This window comes from Oreochromis niloticus, linkage group LG16 (assembly GCF_001858045.2).
Source record: "Oreochromis niloticus isolate F11D_XX linkage group LG16, O_niloticus_UMD_NMBU, whole genome shotgun sequence".
NCBI classification, from domain to species: Eukaryota; Metazoa; Chordata; class Actinopteri; order Cichliformes; family Cichlidae; genus Oreochromis; species Oreochromis niloticus.
Genome location: NC_031987.2, coordinates 28,774,345 through 28,794,878, shown reverse-complemented (window position 1 = coordinate 28,794,878; position 20,534 = coordinate 28,774,345). Strand labels below are relative to the sequence as shown.

Sequence of the window (20,534 nt, the reverse complement as noted above, 5' to 3'; positions counted from 1 at the left end):
TGGTGGAGCCGGGTGTTAAGCAAACTTAATATGCAAAACACACTAACATCTTTTATTGCAGGGTTATAGGTCCAGAGTGGTGCTGCTCCAGAAGAGGAGATACCCTGATGTTGCCTAGGAAATGTTCTAACTAACCTTTTTCTTTAAGACAGGAATCTCGTTTTGATGAGTTGACTCATGGGAGTGTCCATGCGTCAAGAGGAGGGGTCCACAATTAACATGAAACTATGCTTTCTATGTCTTATATGGTTTTTGCAGTGATTTGTGGGATTAGCAGTTCATTTACAGGTATTAGAATAGATAGAATAGAATAGAATAGAATAGAATAGAATAGAATAGAAAAATCCTTTAATTGTCCCACAAGGGGAAATTTGGTTGTAACAGCAGCCAGAAAGACACATATACAAACAAACAGTACACAGGACACAGAACAGAAACATACACAATTTTTCTTACATATTTACATTAAGGACAATGGTTACTATAAACAGAGTACTGTACAGTTATTAAATTAAATAAAAATAACTACAAATAAGAGGCAAACCAGGTTGTAGTGTGAACCGGTTGATTAACTTATTGCAGTTACAGCGCTGATGTAAACATCTATGTTTGTTGGGAGCAGGTCTGATTGTACAGTCTGACAGCTGCAGGGAGGAAGGACCTGCGGAAACGCTCCTTCATGCATCGAGGATGCAGCAGTCTGTCACTGAAGGAGCTATGCAGTCCAGAAACATTTAAACCTAAACGAGTGGTGCATCCATGTTCAGAGGAGGCTTTGATGGCCTATAAGTGAAGTTCACTGAACTGAAGGGGAAATGTGGTTTGATGTTGGTTGACATGTTTTCCAAATAGAAGTTTTTCCTTATTACTGGAAGAAATCATCCTAAAGGTTGGAATCTCCTGAGAAATCTTCAGAGGCCAAGTGAGAAACAAGAACCATTCCAGGCATAGCTGACAACCCAGGCAGTGGTCGAGTGTTTGGGGCTCTACGGGTCATTGTGAGAAGACTCCGGGGCCACAGCATAACCATGAAGCTGCGTTGGAATGAGAGCTGTGCCAAGGGGGCTTTCCAGAGGCCAACACGAGGAGATTATGGACAACAGACGGGCATCTGAAGGATGAGGGGAGCGTGCCACGCTCCATCGACAGCGCAAAGGGAGTTCGAGGATGGCATCATGATTCTGTGAAAGCACAGAAACCAGAAACTATGGTGGTGACGGCAGCAATTTCCAATGAACATCACCTAATGCTGTGTCACTGTACTATGTCATTGTTGTTGTCATTTGCTTCATGACCACTTCTAGAAGACTGCTGAGGTGACCCAACAGCTGGGATCATAACAGCAATAAGACAAGGGGATCCAATACCCTATACACAAAGGGGTTTTCTGCAGAGATTAATGAATGAATGAATGAATGAATGCTTTATTGGCCATATGCAGGTTGCCCCACAGAGGAATAGGACCGCCCCCCCCCGACTTACACACACAACATAGACAACACATGGGAGTACAGGTCGGGGATTGGCAGCGTTACAGGAAAAAAAAAACACTGAAAAAGTACACAACAATGGGAAAGGTACAAGAGGAAAAAAAGAGACCTCTGCTCATGCTGGGCACCTATGGGAGGACAGCATGAGAACAGGAAACAAAAAAACTCCTCTGCACAGAGAGCACATAAATGTCCACAGTACAACATATGTAGCACGTGACAAGCCACAGGGTTGGGTAGGGGGTGAGGAGTAGTCGGAAGGAAAACACAGCAGTTATCCTGCACAGCGCTACCATTCCAGCGTGGCACACAGACCCACCGTCTTCCCCCACAGGAAAAACAGCATCGAAGGCATTTGGAAGGGGGGGGGGATAAGTGTGCTTGCTTTTCAGTGTAAGTGTATGTGTCTGCATGTCCAGAGTTCAGCTGGGACAGTGTCCTTCGCCCTATCAGGCTAAGTAAACAGTCTGCCAGCCAACCCAGGTGGCCTTGCTTGGAATGGGAAGAATAGTCAACACACAGTCGTTATCAGGGGATTGTTTTTGTTCGGCACTAGCCTTGGTCCCGCGGCTGGCGCCATGATGTCCGCATGTTGATGTTGTTAATTTTTCTTTTCTGCGAGCAGCTCAGGAGAATTTCAAAGCTGTTCTTTTAACACACCGACACTGGTCTCTCGATCTCCCGTTGGAGAGCCGCGAGCCTCCCCATGATGGTATCAAACTTCCGTTCCGTGGTGTTGTCATTCTTTTGATTCTGACACCCCACAGCTGCAGTGATCCATTCTGCGATGTGATCCAACTTTCGCTCAAGGGTCTCATCCTGAGCAGGCCTCTCTTTGATGTATCCCAATATGCGCTCAATGCTGTTATGTTGAGTCTTCACGGCAGCTGTAAGCATCTCCAAGTTGTTGACCATGCTGCGTTCGTTCAGAGAGGTCGCGCCTCGTCCCATCGTTTCAATTCCAATTCCAGCGGGCAGCCATGGGGGGGTTTGAACAGCCGGTTCCGCTCTCTTAATTCTCCGATAAGCCAGGGCCAAGCCAGCTCCGATCAGCAAGAACCCTGTTATCATGGTTCCGAATATGTAGATATCTTCAGCATCCTCGATCGACAGTCCCACCAGGCACACGATCCTCCATGTCTGCCACCCGTCCATCGTGTATCCGGCAGGGAAAGTCCCTCCAGGGCACTCGGGCTCTCCCGAGCCGGGGCTTCTCGTTGAGAAGAGGGTGTCAATAGCATTCAGAGACCAGTTGATCAAATCCATAATTCTCTTTTCTTTTAGGTTTTAGAGAACGACAGTGAGAGACTGTTCAGGGAAAGTAATACACACGAGACAGGACAAGGACATAAGAGGCTAAGCAGGGAAGATAAGGGGAAGGAGGAGAGGAGAAAAGTGCGACCGCCTTCGCCAAGAGCCAAGAAAGAAAAAAAAATGGATAAAAGGGTTGGTAGAGGCCATAAAACAGGAGTGCTGACGAGGCCTGCAGCTTTGAAGATAGCTGAAAGCCATGTTGACAAACAGTAAAACCACCTGGTATGTTTGAATTCCTATTCTCCATACAGTAGGACTCTGGTCCTATGGACAATGATAGAAACAACTGGAAGAGACATTTATGACGCCCTGCAGAACTCAAACCACTCTGCAGAGAAGATAAGTGATCACCGCAAAGCTGGAATGATTTTGAAAATGTTAATTTCTCTTTTAACTATTGACAATTCATTAGCTTACTTGTTGGATGCAGTTTACCATTGAATGAGATCAATGAGGAATACGATAACTGCTAATACATTGTCAACTGTGTACTTCTACAGTAATTTAGGGTGATTAACAGATGCTGAGTATAAAAATGTTTGCACTGACCTGTCAGACATGTGTTCATAACTTTGAACTTTCTAGCATAAATGTCAAACAGGGTGGAACTGTCAGATTTATATTATTACATTGTTGACAATATTCATAACGTCAATAAAACAGCAGTGTTACAAGGGAGCAGACAAGAGCAACTGGGGTCAAGCGAAGTAACGGCACTCGTCCAGTTGGGTCTCCCTCATGCACGAGTAACACAAAGAGCTCTGCTTGGTGTTCAATGCGTCTTGCTGTGTAGTAGAATTGTCTCGTTCCAGCGGTGGGTTTGTGCTAGACAGACCCATCAGCAGCCAACTGCTTTGACCGGTTGGGGTGAGAGAAGGAAAACAGGATAAAGACATGCTATGGAAGAGAGACAGAGATTAATAACAGATATGATTCAATGCAGAGAGGTCTACTAACACATAGTGAGTGAGAAAGGTGACTGGAAAGGAAAAACTCAAAGCATCATGGGAATCCCCGGCAGCCTACGTCTATTGCAGCATAACTAAGGGAGGATTCAGGGTCACCTGGTCCAGCCCTAACTATATGCTTTAGCAAAAAGGAAAGTTTGAAGCCTAATCTTGAAAGTAGAGATAGTGTCTGTCTCCTGAATCCAAACTGGAAGCTGGTTCCACAGAAGAGGGGCCTGAAAACTGAAGGCTCTGCCTCCCATTCTACTTTTAAATACTCTAGGAACAACAAGTAAGCCTGCAGTGCGAGAGCGAAGTGCTCTAATAGGGTGATATGGTACTACAAGGTCATTAAGATAAGATGGGGCCTGATTATTTAAGACCTTGTATGTGAGGAGCAGGATTTTGAATTCAATTCTGGATTTAACAGGAAGCCAATGAAGGGAAGCCAAAACAGGAGAAATCTGCTCTCTCTTTCTAGTCCCTGTCAGGACTCTTGCTGCAGCATTTTGGATCAGCTGAAGGCTTTTCAGCGAGTTTTTAGGACTTCCTGATAATAAAGAATTACAGTAGTCCAGCCTGGAAGTAATAAATGCATGAACTAGTTTTTCAGCATCACTCTGAGACAGGATATTTCTAATTTTAGAGATGTTGCACAAATGGAAGAAAGCAGTCTTACATATTTGTTTAATATGTGCGTTGAAGGACATGTCCTGCTCAAAAATGACTCCAAGGTTCCTCACAGTGTTACTGGAGGCCAAGGTAATGCCATCCAGAGTAAGAATCTGCTTAGATACCATATTTCTAAGATTTTCAGGGCCGAGTACAATAACCTCAGTTTGATCTGAATTAAGAAGCAGAAAGTTAGCGGCCATCCAGGTCTTTATGTCTTTAAGACATTCCTGCAGTTTAACTAATTGGTGTGTGTTACCTGGCTTCATGGATAGATAGAGCTGCGTGTCATCTGCATAGCAGTGAAAATTTATGCTATGTCTTCTAATGATACTGCTTAGGGGAAGCATGTCCTGCTCACATCTCCAATGGTTGTACACGTCGTCATTAACGTGGCTTCACTCCACATCAGCCACACCGCTTTGCTCGCTAAAACACCGGTGTCGGCACATATGGACGCTGTCATAGCCTGTCAACGACGTTGATTCGCTGCGTATATACAAATGTGAATTGCATCATTGGCTGGAGCAACGTATTTATTTTAATTTCAATTCAGGTTAGAGTTTTCTTTTTGTGTGCAACACAGATTTTCTGTGCGCAGAGACCATGCCAGCAGTGTGCAATGGTGCACACGTGCAGCTTAGAGGGAACATTGCTGACCACAAATAAAAGATTGACTGTCCAACTGACTTTACCCTGTATTTGTTGTCATACGTTTCTATTTTTCAAAGCCATATTAAAAGGATTTATGAACTCTAGCTCTTCCTGCACGGGAGCCTCTTTCTGAGTGTTTGTGTATGTCGTCTGAGGAGCACCCACCAAAGTGACTGTCAGTGAATCCTTAGTGATGTGCAAAATTTAACTGGTCTGGTTCACTGTGGTTAGGGTTCATGTGACATTTCTACTGATGACTGGGCAACACTTTTTGGTGATACCTCGATATTTCTTTAGAGGGAAGGAATAGCGGCAACAAAAAACAGGAAACAGTCTTTTTACCACAGGCCTGATCTGCTGATCATGACTGCATTATGAAAAAAAGAAAACTCCACTATTTTGATGTGTTTCCAGTTTAGTTGCTTTGTGAATCCAAAGATCATAGCTTTCAACAGACTACCAGGATTTGACTTAGTGGTTCCTGTCAGGTTTATATTGTTGATTGTCATTTATGCTTAGAAATATTTACTCATATATGCTTAGAGTTTTTTAATCAATTGCATATTGATAGAGGTTTGATCCTTAGTAGTCTCTAAAGACACTGTGTGCCTTCCAGAGTGTTCTGGCATGCACACACACATCCTAGGGTCATGAGAGAGGTCGTATCTTCTCTTGCTGTTATATGGTATCTAACTAACTATCTGAATGTATTCATGAAAATGGCATCTATTTTTGGACAGCCATTTTGGACAGTTGTAAAACTGAACTAGTGAAATGCATGACTTTGGAAAAGCTTACTGTGGTGTCGCGAAAATGAGATAACCGGAGACGGTTACTAAAATAGTGACAACGCCACCTGGGGGCGGGCGTTACCCTCCAGGAAAGATTTCTCTAGCCAATGAGAGGATTGCACTGGCTACCAAAGCCCACAGACTCGTTATTTAAAGGCAGAGGTGAGACAAAGGGAGTTTACAATGCAAAGTTTATTAAGAGAAACTACTAAAACATAACTAAAAGATTAAAAAGGCACCTAGGGTAGCAGGGGTAAGAGAGTAAAATAAATTAAAACCCTTTATTACCAAACGATAATTAAAACAACATACTCCCTGCCACAATGCTACCCTAAAACAAGCACAATATATTAAAAGAAGCAACTAGACAAAATGGTGGAGACCGGCCACTTGAGGAGGCAACCTATAGGGAGGAGTGCCCAAGGGTGCCACCAATTACTCACCCGTGTGATTTCACAGCAAACCTCACTCACACTAAACTCTAAATGGTGCAATCTGCCTATGCCCGGTGTGTACACTCGCATGCATCGGGGAGGGGATTCCACCTCATGTGCCTAGCCTCTGAACAAGCGGCCGCACCTCCACTAAAGCAATAAAAGAAAAGATAAAACGTTAAAGAATCAATAAAAGATCAACATACAACCAACACATCCCCAATCACTATACGTTATAAAAGTAGTGCATAACAAACAAAACGGCATCTGACAAGACAGCAGCAGTATAATACACACCACTCTCTAAGGGCAACTGAGTAGCTTTCCTTAAGAGATATGTGGAGCTCAACTGCCTAGTGCTGCAGCCACCTTAGATTGCCAAGACTGCCAAATGCCTTCTCTCAGTAGTGAAGCGCAGCTGTTTCTTATAGCCAGGTAATTGTCGGCTGAAAGGTGTGGATGTCAGTGGTGCGTTTAGGGACATCATGTAACATCCCAACCCAAAATCTACTTCACTACATTACTTATAACACTGAATAGAATTCAGATGAAACAATATTTTAATTTCAGTTCCACATGTCCTACGATCTTGGTTATATTTAAGATCTTTGGATATGGTGTTCAATAAAGAGCAAAGAGGCTGTAATGAAGACCATATTTTAACCACACTTTTGGCAAACACATGTGTTTACCTATTTATTTATATGCCTGTCTTCTTCTCTTGTTTTATCCATCACATTATTTTTCTAATGTAAGTGGAGTCATAAAAACTTGTGGCAGATATGAGAGACTCCTTGGGCATCATTTACTACTATGTACAAAGACATATTTAATGTGTGCAACAAAAAACAACAAACAAATAATAAATAAATAAATTGTATTTATGTAGCACCTTTGTAGACAGAATCACAAAGTGCTGCACATAAGAGAACAAATAATAAAAGGGTCAAACAGACAATATAAAACAGGCAGAAAATTAACCAAAAACAGTTTAAAAAGGTGAGTTTTGAGTTGTTTTTTAAAACAACGACTGACTCCACAGTTCTTAATGTCTGAGGGAGAGAGTCCACAGTTCTTAATGTATGAGGGACTCTGGATACTGTAGCTCCTGTGAAAACTAAGGCCTCAAATCAGAAGTACCTGACACTGAGATGAAGCAGGAAAGTAGAATAGAATAGAATAATCCTTTAATTGTCCCACAAGGGGAAATTTGGTTGTATCAGCAGCAAAAAAAACACGCATATACAAACAGAACAGGACACACAGAACCGAAGCACAATTTTTACATATTTACATATTTACATCATGGACAATAGTTACCAGAGCAGAGTGCAGTACAGTTGTTTAAATTAGCGTACACATAGTGTGCAAACATAGCAGGATACTGAAAGATGTTTAAATAGTTAAGAATATTTAGAATAATTAGAAAAGTGCAGATTGTTTATTGTACCTGTGCATTAAAAAGTTAACATGTAACTTTCAATAGGTTAGTGTATATATAAGCTGAGAAAAGTAATGTGCAGTTATAACAGTAGAAGTTGTTACAGCATGATGTAAACATCTGTGTTTGTTGGGAGCAGTTGTGATTGTACAGTCTGACAGCTGCAGGGAGGAAGGACCTGCGCAAACGCTCCTTCATGCATCTAGGATGCAGCAGTCTGTCACTGAAGCAGCTCTGCAGTTCAGCAACATTTACATGCATGGGGTGGGAGACTCTGTCCATCAGAGATGTTATTTTGGCCAGAGTCCTTCTGTCTCCCACCACCTGCACTGGGTCCAGGGTGCATCCCAGAACAGAGCTGGCCTTCCTGATGAGTTTGTCCAACCTCTTCCTCTCAGCTGCCGATAAACCGCTGCTCCAACATACCACACTGTAAAAAATGACAGATCCCACCACAGAGTCATAGAAGGTCTTTAAAAGCGCTCCCTGTACTCCAAATGACCTCAGCCGCCTCAGCAGGTAGAGTCTGCTCTGACCCTTCCTGTAAAGAGCATCAGTGTTGTGGCTCCAGTCCAGTTTATTATTCAGGTGAGCACCCAGGTACCTATAAGAGTCCACTATCTCAATGTCCACTCCCTGGATGTTCACCGGTGTCAGTGTGGTGGGTCTGCGTCTCCGGAAGTCCACCACCAACTCCTTGGTTTTCCCGGTGTTGTTCAGCAGGTGGTTCTGCTGGCACCAGTCTACAAAGTCCAGAGTCCACTGTCTGTACTCTGAGTCGTCCTCACCTGTGATGAGGCCGACTATGGCAGAGTCGTCAGAGAACTTCTGTAGGTGGCAGCGTGGGGAGTTGATGGAGAAGTCTGCAGTGTAGAGGGTGAAGAGGAACGGTGCCAGCACAGTTCCCTGTGGGGCCCCCGTACTGCAGACCAGCGTGTCAGAGACACAGCCCTGTGACCTCACATACTGTGGACGTTCTGTGAGGTAGTCCAGTATCCACTGGGACATGTGGTGGTCCACTCCCGATAGCTCCAGCTTGTCTCTCAGAAGTCGTGGCTGGATGGTGTTGAAAGCACTGGAGAAATCAAAGAACATGATCCTCACAGTGCTTCCAGGCTTCTCCAGGTGAGTCAGAGCTCGGTGCAGGAGGTAGATGATGGCATCCTCCACCCCGATGCCAGGTTGGTAAGCAAACTGCAGCGGATCCAATGAAGACCTCACCAGGGGGCGCAGATGGTTTAGAACCAACCTCTCCAGGGTCTTCATCAGATGCGATGTCAGGGCTACCGGCCTGTAGCTGCTGAGGTCCTTGGGATGGGAGGTCTTTGGTACCGGTACCACACAGGAGGTCTTCCACAGCTGTGGTACTTTCCCCAGTGACAGGCTCAGGTTGAACAGATAAACTAGGATGTCACACAGTTCATCTGCGCAGCACCTCAGGAGCCTGGAGCTGACGCCATCTGGACCTGCAGCCTTCCGCACCTTGATCTTGCGAAGCTCGTTCCTCACTTGAAGTGCTGAGATAGAAAGAGTGGGTTTTGGGGAAGGGGTGTGTATGTTGGAGTCCACAGAAGCCGGGGGTGGGTGTAATGACTGGGAGCTGGGAGGTGTGAAGCTGAGAGGTGTGAAGTCCTGAGATAAAGGACAGGCAGTCCCTGAAGATGAAGGAGATTGCAGCAGGGGGGACGATGCTGTGGGAGGGGTGGGTGGTTGATCAAACCTATTAAAATATTTATTTAGGTCATTCACCCACCCCAAGTCTCCTGCAGCCTGAGGGGTTGTTTTTTGTCCTGAGATTGTCTTCAGGCTGTTCCAAACCCCTCTGATGTTGTCCTGTTGCAGCTGCTCTTCCATCTTCCTCCTGTAGTTTTCCTTTCCTTGCCTTATCTTCCATTTCAGCTTCTTCTGAACAACTCTCAGCTCCTGTTTGTCTCCAGATCTAAAGACTCTCTTCTTCTCCTTGAGGAGAGCCTTAATTTCAGGATTTATCCATGGCTTGTTGTTAGAAAAACACTGTACCTTTATGATGGGTACGGTGTTGTCCACACAGAAGTTCATGTAATCCGTAATGCAGTCTGTGATGCTGTTGAGGTCATCCTCCAGGGGGCTGCAGAGGTTGTCCCACACAGTAGAACGGAAACAGTCCCTCAGGGCCTCTTCAGTCTCTGCCGACCATTTCCTTACTGTGCGTTTCACTACTGGTTCTCTGTGTACTAAAGGTTTATACACAGGCTGGAGATGAACCAGGTTGTGATCTGAGCCCCCCAGGGGAGGGAGAGGTGATGAGCTGTATGCCTCCTTGGTGTTGGCATACAATAAGTCCAATGTTTTGGACTTATTAGCTGATATTTGGACAGCACACATGATGGAAAGGAGGATTTCAGTTGATGTACACATGAATGATTTGTGTTTCCTCTGCAGGTGAAGGTAGAAAGTGTGTGTGAGCTGATGTGAGCAGCATGGATCAGTGTGAGGACAGAGAGGAGGGAGTCCCTCCCTCTAAAAGCACTCTGTGTGGGGAACATGAGAGCCAGACCAAAGCTCAGAGGTGAGATGACCATCTCTAACTGTCCATGACTCTTCTCCATGTCACAGCTCAGCACTCACATCACTGCTCCATCATTATTCACAGGAACCCACCTGGACCTCCACCCAGCTCTGTGTCCTTATAGAGTGACGCGCCCAGAGATGTCATCATTGAGTTTAAAGACCAGCCTGTGTCTGCTGCAGAGAGGTGAGCTGTTAGTAACATGAACTCTTTGATTTAAATGATTTTGATGTTTCCTGGATTCTTAAATGCATCTCTGTAGGAGAGCAGTATCTCAAAGGACACACAGGCTCAGCTGTAACTGTCAGTTTATCTGGTTTAAGACCAGAGATGGGCAGTAACACGTTACTTGTAACGCGTTACTGTAATCCGATTACTTTTTTCAAGTAACAAGTAATGTAAGGGATTACCATTGCAAAAACGGTAATTAGATTACCGTTACTTTCCCGTAGGAACGCTGCGTTACTGCGTTACTAAAACCGTGAGTTTTTTACAAGAATGTCTCATGACAGTGACGTCAGCGAGTGCGACGTTCCTGACAACAGCTGTGTGCAGATCAACAATGGATAATATATCAAGTACGGGAGAGAGTATGAGCGTGCAGCGTTTAAAGCGTGGAAGTACTGACCTTACTTTGAGTTTGATTCCATAAAAAGGGACAAAAGCATTAGTGTCCGTTGTGCGTGGGGAGAAAACTTCTTTTTACAGCAAAAAACAACCCCCTTAACTTCCAAGCAAGCGCCGAGTGCGCTACGACTGTAATGGGAAATTCACAGAGAAACTCGCGGATTCTTCCACTGACCGCTGCAGCACACCTGCACCAGGGTAAACCTCCGCCTACCCCAGTCCTGCTTTACAGGTGAAAATAGAGCAACTAGCCTTTGACTTTATTTATTTTCTGCTGTGTTTTACTTGCATCTATTTGAAAGACTGAGTGTAAACACAAAAAAATATTTTATTTTATGTGCTGGAATGTGCAGAAAATAGGTTTAAATGTTAAACAAATTTCTTCCAGTCAGAGAATGTTGCATATAATTAAGTTTTTGCTTGATGCATAAAGGTAAAAGATTAAAACTAATAAAACAAGTTTTAAAAAGAGACTTTTCCATTTGATTACATTTTGTATGATGGATTATGCAGGAAAAGTAGAATTGGGCTGAAAGATCTATCGCTTTATCACCTATTCAGGCTGTAAATTGTGTTTTTGGGTTGGCTGGAAGACTGTTTACTTAGCCTGGCAGGGCGAAGGACACTGTCTCAGCTGAACTCTGGACACACACACACACACACACACAGACATATATACACATGCAGATATACACTCATCCTCCCTCCAAACGCCTTCGACACTTATTCCCTTCCGATGCTGACGGTGGATCATGGAGACCAGCGCATAGGCTGCAGGCCCGGATGTACTGTGTACATTGGCTGTCTCTCACCCTTTACCCGCCCCTGTTGCTTGTCATGTGTTTCTTTGGTGTATTAGAGTTTTTTTCATGTGCTATGTGCAGAGGTGTTTTTTTCTGTTCTCAAACTGATCTCCCTGTTGGAGCTCAGTCTGGGGGGAGTTATTTTTTTCTCCTTATCTTTCCTCATGTTGTGCTTTTCCATGTTATACCCCTCTGACCTGTCTTCCCCATGTGATGTTTGTGTAATGTATGTATGGTTGGAAGGGTAAGATGGCGCTGGCACGGCTGGCAGCCTTAACCCAATTTCCCTCAGGATGAATAAAGTATGATCAATCAATCAATCAATCAACACTGGTGTTGATAAGCCATGTAAAAACAGACTCATAATTTAAAAAAAAAACGCATACGCAGTATTTCTTTCCTGAATACTCTCATCACGTTTACTGCAGGAAGAAATGGTAAAAACTACGCTAGCAAGCACTCTTTGCTTTTGACCAAAACACCACCCACCACTTTCCTATTGGTGGAAAAATGTACCATGCTGACTAATCAATAAGTGATATGGCAACATGTGGCATTTGGTTGATTAGGAAGAGGGAGACATTTTGGGACAAGAGAGAATTGAGATGTTAATCGAGTTTGGAGTGTGTAGTTAGAGTGTAGTTAGTGTGTCGCTAATATGTGCAGCTAGAATATAGTTAGAGTGCAGTGTGGGATTAGATATAGCATTATACTGCTTAGCATTATACTTTTAAGCAGACCAAATTAGTTATCATGAAGCAGGAAGAGGTGCAAGACAGTGTTCTAAAGAAAGAATGCAGAAGTAGCATTAGAAGAGAAGGGTACAAAGGGGCAGCATTAATAATAATCTAACATAGCTTGGCAAGTATAGATTAAAAAGCAGAACTAGGCAGAGAACGTAGCGCACGTAGACACCCCATCAGCAACATACACACACACACACACACACACTCATACATAGCAGACTGGGACATGTACATCACACACACATAGCAAATAAGGACATGTGCATAGAAGGAGAGATGAATTGTTCAGCAAGACCATAGAAGGAAAGGACAAGAATAGAAGATAAGAAGTTGTTTTGACGAAAACTGTGTATGACTTGTAAGGCGAACGGAGTATCAAAATAACAGGAAAAGCGGAGGCTAAATGAAGAACTTTGGAAATATAAATGTGATCAAAGGACTGCCCTTTGAATCTGCAGGAGGCTGTGCAGAGTCCCTCCTGCGCAGGGGTTTAATAAAGAAGTTGTTGAAGTGAAACCGACAGTAGCTAGAGTATAGTTGAATTAAGTCTGAATTGAATAGTTAGAGTCCAGTGTGTGTGTAGCTAGAGTGTAGTTAGTGTGTAGAGTGTGAATTTACGGTGTACTAGATTAGATTAGATTAGATTAATCCGTTGGGTGGGTTCCTCCGGGAAATTCAGTTTCCAGTAGCACAGCACCAACAGAAGTTGCAAGTTACAGATACAATAAGGGGAATGACAATAAGGATATAAGCATAAATATGCCATGTATACACATATACATATATATAAATACAGAATATATAATATGGATAAATAGGATTGCACATTTGCGTGAGTATATTGCACAATAATTATTGCACAGTTGAATATAAGAAAAAATAATGCAAATATCGCACAATGAAAAAACGCACTACAGATTAGTTGTCCCTGCCCTCCTTTGTCCCCCTGTCTCCCCTCCCTCTCCCCTCCAGAGAGGAGTTAAACAGTTTGATGGTGTGTGGGACAAAGGAGTTTTTAAGTCTGCTGGTTCTTGACTTTGGGAGAAGCAACCTGTCACTGAATAGGCTCCTCTGATTGTTTACGACCGTGTGCAGAGGATGCCCAGCATTGTCCATAATGTCCAACAATTTCTTTAGTGTCCTTTTCTCTGCCACTGTCACCAGAGTGTCAAGCTTCATGCCGACCACAGAGCCAGCCTTCCTGATTAGCTGACACACATGAACATAACGACGTCACAAGGGGAGAGTAAGACTAAAAACATTGGAACACAGGACCCCTTCAAAATAAAACAAGAAACATAATGAGACGCAGACATGAGAACATGAACTTGACAACGTAAGACACACAGACATGAAATACATGAAAGGCAAGGGAGACTTCACAGGGGTTGAAAACACAAGGGGGAACTAATAAACAAATGAACACAGGAAACCTAATGAGCTTAAACATATACTATAAACATCAAAATGAACTAAAACTCAAAACACTGGGTCATAAGACCCAGGATCGTGACAGCCCTTTATTTAGGGCTGTGAGGGAGTTTTTCTTCCCCACTGTCGCCAAGTGGTTGCTCACGAGGCAGTCATGTGATTGTTGGGGGTTTCTCTGTGTTATTGTACCATTTTTAACTTACAATATAAAATGTCTTGAAGTGACTGTTTACTAGATTCAGATCTTTAAAGGGTGAACGTGCTGCCTGATAACTGATTCAATAATCGAGTGTGGTGTGATTACCACATCAGGACGCAGGCAGAGAGCAGATGTATGAAGGTAAATATGAACTTTACAGTTGTTGAATGTGTAGACTGATATTTACACAAATACACAGAGAGCTGCAAACTGTCATTCAGACATCTGATTAAACCTCTCAGATCAGTCAGTACCAGAGCTCAACTGCGCCCCCTACAGTCACACATTCAGAGGTTTGACTTTTATTTAATTTTTATTAAGAGCAACAAAACTAAACATCAGGTTGACAAGAACACAGAGAAGAGCACAAAGGAGGAAACAAGAGACAAAAAGCCATGAACACAGAACGCAGGGGCTTTAAATCGCTCCAACACACAAGATTATATTTAAACATTTAAATAGATGAAATGTTTTTAGGGCTTTTTGATTGAGTTTTTCTTCTTGTTGTCCATTATTCCAAAAATATCATACTTCATGTACAAAACTAATGCAGAGAAACTTATGACTGGAGAACTTGGACTCATGAACATAATATTTGGCAGGCTGATGACATAAAAATGAGAATAACGTTGACGGTCCGGATCCGTGCAACCAAACAACACGTTCGTGCAGCAGAGGGAACAATGCAGGTAAATATGATCAGAGACTAAATGTGACGGTGTGCTCCTAACAAGGATGACCAAATCCAGGTCCAAAGACCTGAGGAGGAAGAAGCTGGGTTCTATTTCCTGCAGTTGGCTTACTGTGAGAATGTTTTATGGAACCAGTTCTGGAAATAATGGATTTGTTTTTATCAAGAATGGAGCTGTTATTCCACATCAAACATTTATGTGGAATACAGTTATGTTTACAGGACCAGGCCAGCAGCAGCTGTTTATGAAAACATGATCATTTTAGGGGAATGAAAACAGATGAAAATTCCTAATGTAGACTAAAACTCCACGAGGAAGTGAGGATCTCTGAGTCAATATTCATCCAGGTGATTTTGAAAGTGTCATTTATTGTGGTCAAATCATTAAATCCAGTCCACCTCTACAGTAATCACCCATCAACAAAACCTAGGACAGCTCCATTGACAGCTTTGCATATACGAGGATCAACATCCACAGACTGTGACGTAGATTACTTCCTGTCAGATCTGTAGAAGCCACAGGTTGAATCTTTTTAGTTTCTCTATTGTGAGATTGAACTTATTGCTGTGAGTGTGCATGTCGCACACACCGGGGCTGGTTTAGCTCAGTGTATTGAGCAGGCGACCACATGCCATACCGCTAAGAGGCCTGAGGCCCACGCCCCACGCCCCACGCCCCACGCTCCCCACCTCCCACTTTGCTGTCCTTTCTTCACTGTGTCTGTCAATAAAGCTGAGAAAGGACCAAAGAGTGTGTGTATACACACACACACACACACACACACACACACACACACACACACACACACAGCTCTGAGCTGGTGTGGCTTCAGGTAGGAAGCTACTAGTCTGTTTGAAAGGAGGAAGTGATGTCAGTGAGACGACCTGCTCAAATAAAGGATTTTATAACAATAAAGTCTGAATAAAGACAAACAGCTTCATTTTCTACTGATGATTTATTTTATTCATTATTCATGTCTTCATGGTGAATATTCATACAAAGAGTTTTCTCTCAGGACAAAGTGAGAAACAGGAAGTGGAATCTCCTGTTTTTTCTCCTGGACCAATGGCAGAGGATGAGGGCGAGAAAGCTGCACTCCTATTGGTGCATTTTGGTCTTCATAAATCTATTTTTAATATTACAAATATACAGTAATGATACAGAGTCTCTACTTCAGCTGAGAATCTCACACACACCTGCAGGCCGCCGGGTCAAAGGTCAAACAGAATCAGCTGTTACAAAAACAATCACAAGTGCAGTAAAAGTCAGACAGGAAGTCTGCGCTCTCAGCCTGGCCGAGGGGGCGGAGTCAGCAGCCAAAGTGTTTGATCTTCACATTTCCTCCTGAGGTGCCTCACCTGGACAGGTGAGTGTGTTTATACAACAAATAAAAACAAACTATATGACGACGAGGCAGCGCCGATGGCGGTGAGGTCCAACATAAACACGACTCCAAGAGAAACACGAGGAAGAGAAAACATCCCAAAACCGTTTGACGTCAGAATGTGTTCATAAACTGATTCAGAGTCAGCAACAGGAAACAAACCTCTGAGATTTTCAGAATAAAACTTTTAATGCAGCGACATCAGTGTCGATTTACAGAATAAATATTCCAGGAAAAAGTTTAAAAATGTGAACAAAGTAAGTAGAAGGTCAAAGGTCAAAAGCTTTAGTTTGTGTCATGAAAAGAAAGAAAAAAGATTATAAACTCGCTGCTCCAAGTCTGTTCAATATCCCAGGTATCGCCCTCAGGTATCCCAGAATGCCTCAGTGGGGCGGGGCACAGAGCGTCATAAAATGTGTGGAGACAAGATTGTTCATATTCCCACTAAAACAACAGAAATAATTTGAGCTCTTTGTAATGTCATCCTTTCGATGATGTGTGAATTTACTCCGTCACGTTCATCGTTTATGATTTTATTGTTTTTATGGTCGCTTAGCTCATTCTACTCATTCTGTCTTTAATAACAAATACATGAACAGTTATGATCCAGTTAAATTCAAAATCTCAGATGATTTCTGTCCTGACGTCGGCCCCGAGCTCCAGACGTGTGTGTGTGTTCAGCGCAGCCAGGAGCAGGACACACACTGTGGCTCCATGTCCAGCTTGTTGATGAGTCTCAGCAGCTCGTTGAAAGCTTTGTCCTGATCTGTGTTCACGATGATGGAATTGAACAGGTGACGGCAGCCCTGCTCCATCTCATGCGCCTTCTCGATGATGTCACGCAGCTCCTCGGGCTACACACACACACACACAGTAGTACTGAGACGCACATGCATAAACACAGCTGATGGGCAAAAGTAAATGGACGAGCACCTTGGGGTTTTTGTTTTCTTTAGCCAATAAGGCTCAAAGTTGTTCCTGGGAGGGCGGAGCTATGAAGATGATGTAAGGCTTCAAGTCTGAACTCCTCAGCACCTTCACAGCCTGGAAACACAAACACACAGACACACTGTAATTGTGTCACGTATAAAACAATAAAACAAGCAAACAGTTGAAAAAGCACTTGAGCACAGGTGTTACCAGGTGTGAACACCTTCATGGCTTCCTGCAGGTGTACCCGGTCACCTCCAAAGAGCTCCCTTTAGCTCAGGGGTCCCCAATCCCAGTCCATGAGGGCCGGTGTCCCTGCAGGTTTAAGATGTGTCCTTGATCCATCACAGCTGATTTAAATGGATAAATGACCTTCTCGACATCCCTGAAGTTCTCCAGAGGCCTGGTAATGAACTAATCATGTGATTCAGGTGTGTTGACCCAGGGTGAGATCTAAAACCTGCAGGGACACCGGCCCTCGTGGACTGGGATTGGGGACCCCTGCTTTAGCTTCTGACAGCTGAAAGCTAAAACGTCTCCAGGGTCACCCCCTGATTTGTCTCCTCTTCAGAGGACGCTAACGTGATGCCATAGAGTCTCTGTGCAGGTGGACTTGCACGCTTAAAGCTGAGCTGCTTTCTGCGCTGTGAGTGTAACCCAGTCATAGATTACATATTGTTAGAATTACACAAAATGTGTTCTAGACCACAAATTTTATTTGCCACTTTATACCTGACTTTTAGAACCTCCAAGCCTGTAGCTACATTCATTATCAGTCAGAGCCCCTCCTCATTGTTGTTCTTCTTCTTTGGTGCAACCGTATAAATACAGTGCACCCCTTTGGCCTCTCCCCTTTTCTACAATTCCCCTGTGGGAGAGGTGTCATGGTCCTGGGTCATTTTGACCCAGTGTTCTTTGTTTTCCTGTGGTTTTGTATTTTGTTTTTTATGTTTCTAGGATTGTTCGGTTTGGTTTCTCCCTGTGTCTGTGCTTATATTGTGGTGTTTGCTCTGGTACCGTGTTCCCACTCCTTGTGTTTTATGTTCTCCTCATGCCCCCATGTATTCCTTCATGTCCTCTGCCTCCCCGCGCTGTCATGAGTAATTGTCCTCAGCTGTGTTCCCCGTGTGCTTCCACTTTCCTCATTACCTTCTGTGTATTCATGTCAGAGTATCCCTTTTTTCCGTGTCACGTCGTCCCTCATGGTTGTGTGCGTCCCCTTGTGTCTCCCGTGTGCCTTAGCTTTCTCCCAGTATAGTTTTGTATGACTCTTTGTGTTCCTGTTAATAAAGACCTGCCTTTTGAGTTTATCCCCGCGTGTCTTGAGCCGTGTGTTTGGGTCCTCTCTTGCCTACACACAGCCACTACGTGACAAGAGGTCGGTGTCATTTCTTTGCAGACACTGTATAACACACATATAACTTATATTTATCCACCCTGATGCTTCTGATTGCGATTTTAGTTCAATTATTGTCATCATTGTCAACATCTGCTCCACACTCCCCCCCCCTTCACATCTCAGCTGATCTCACCTGGACCCACTACACCATCATCATGATAAAGAAGGCCAAGCAGCAGCTGTGGCCTTTTACCGCTCCTCAGTGTGCTCCTCCTGCCTAGTGTTGGGTACGAAGGGGCCACAACTGAGAACAGGAAGGCTGCACATAGAGTGTGTGTGTGTGTGTGTGTGTGTGTGTGTGCAGACACAGCACACAGTTTTTTCCAGTGTTGATGACCTGTCTCGCTGAGTCCGTACTCGTCCTGATTCTTTTTGAACTCTCCGGACTCGATCACCTTCCACAAAAATGACAACAAAATTCAAACCAACAGGAAGTTAAAGATGCTCCAGACACCCTGGAGGTCTTTTACCCTCTCAGGGCAGGCGTTGCCGATTTGCAACAGTTAAAAACTAACAACCTGATTACCCCACATACATATTTTATGAGTTTTTTTTACTCAGAAGTACCACTGCAGGACTTGGTTGTGCATTAGCAACAAAAAGTTAATTTGAGCCTGAGAGGGTTAATGTCTCACAGGCTGCAGTTTAAATAAAGCACACTGACTAATTTTTGTTGTTAAAGCACAAGTGTTACTTTTGATAGACTGAAGCGCTTAAAGCCTTTGTGTTTTATGTTCGTAGTTTTCACGGCGTTCAATAAATGCAGCGAAGCGCCCGTCTTGAAGAAGCCGTGCCTGTGTTGTCATTTCGGAGTTACAGTGTGTGAGCTTTGAGTTTCTTGTCTTCATCCTGGATTCTTGTGTTGGTGTTTTTACACACAGCAGATGTTTCCTGGTTGGTTCCTTGATGACCACATGAAGCTTTCTGAAGCTTGGATTGAAAACGCTTCATTACTCAAAGCTTTCCAACACAGGCCTCTGTGCTGCCATCTGGTGGACAAATATATGAAGTGCAGCGTGAAGCTACAAATTAAACTGCTTCAGCTGCGTTTATATATAACATACTATAACCTATATAACTATATGTATAGTGTATTATGTAGGATTTAGAGTTGGGGGTAGAATTGCTGATGGCCTGGTTGTTATTTATGTTCCCCATGGTTCACCAGCTCTCACACAACATCAGCACCAATGATCCACGTCCTTATAAACCTCTGAATCAGGTCCTGAAGCTGTGACGTCCTGAGTGAAGACCTCACTGATCACATGACTCTGGTCACCTGGACTCAGTGTTTCTGAAGCAGTGTGCTGGGTTTTTACAAATCCGTGGCTGCTGCCTGATGTTGGGCCCACAGAGGAAGACGACTCACTCACTCTTCTTCACTTCCTCCTTAAACATGTGGAAGGAGAGCAAAGTGCTGCCAGACTCTTATTTCTGACAGGAACAGAAGAAACCACAGCAAACTGGTCCAGTTCTTCATCTTCATCACAATCTATTTATTTCTGATGGTGTCTTCAGTCTGAGGGTTTGAAGTTTCCATGTCTGTGTGATGTGTGGTGTGAAGGCTGCTGGTTAAACTGGGACTCACTGTTTAAAGCACTGAGGGCTCATAGAGAGATGCTCCATGAGTCCCAGTACAGACTACAAACATGGTGGAAACTTAGCTTTGATATCCACACACTCTGCACGTCTGTGAGTAACTGTGATGAAGATGTGCAGAGATCTGTGTACAAACAGGAGAAAGACTGTAAAGACTCTGTGCTTCTAACAGCCTCTGTTAACATATGTGAGGCTGTTTGTTGTTGTTGCCATGGAGCTTTTCACTGTTTGGGTCAGCAGGTCATGTGATCAGGTTTGTTCTGCTGGACGATGGTTCAGTGTCAGGGTTTGTTTGCATTCATCAATAAATATCTAAATAAATCAAAGACTCCATGTTTGTTCTTTCATCATGTGACCTCTGCTCATCCATCTCTGTGTGTATCAGGATACATTTAGTTCATAATACACAGAAAAATCAGAGTTATTACCTGTA

At 43.6% G+C, this 20,534-nt stretch overlaps 1 long non-coding RNA gene across 1 annotated transcript; it reads right to left on the bottom strand.

Annotated features, from left to right (window-relative positions):
* Nucleotides 1-16,259: 16,259 nt before the first annotated feature.
* On the bottom strand, nucleotides 16,260-17,425 carry LOC102081004 (uncharacterized). The gene is made up of 3 exons (XR_268445.4): nucleotides 17,314-17,425; nucleotides 17,107-17,217; nucleotides 16,260-17,027 (listed from the first exon to the last, which is right to left on the bottom strand). It is a non-coding gene; the product is annotated as an uncharacterized LOC102081004 (long non-coding RNA).
* Between the last annotated feature and the right edge of the window lie 3,109 nt (nucleotides 17,426-20,534).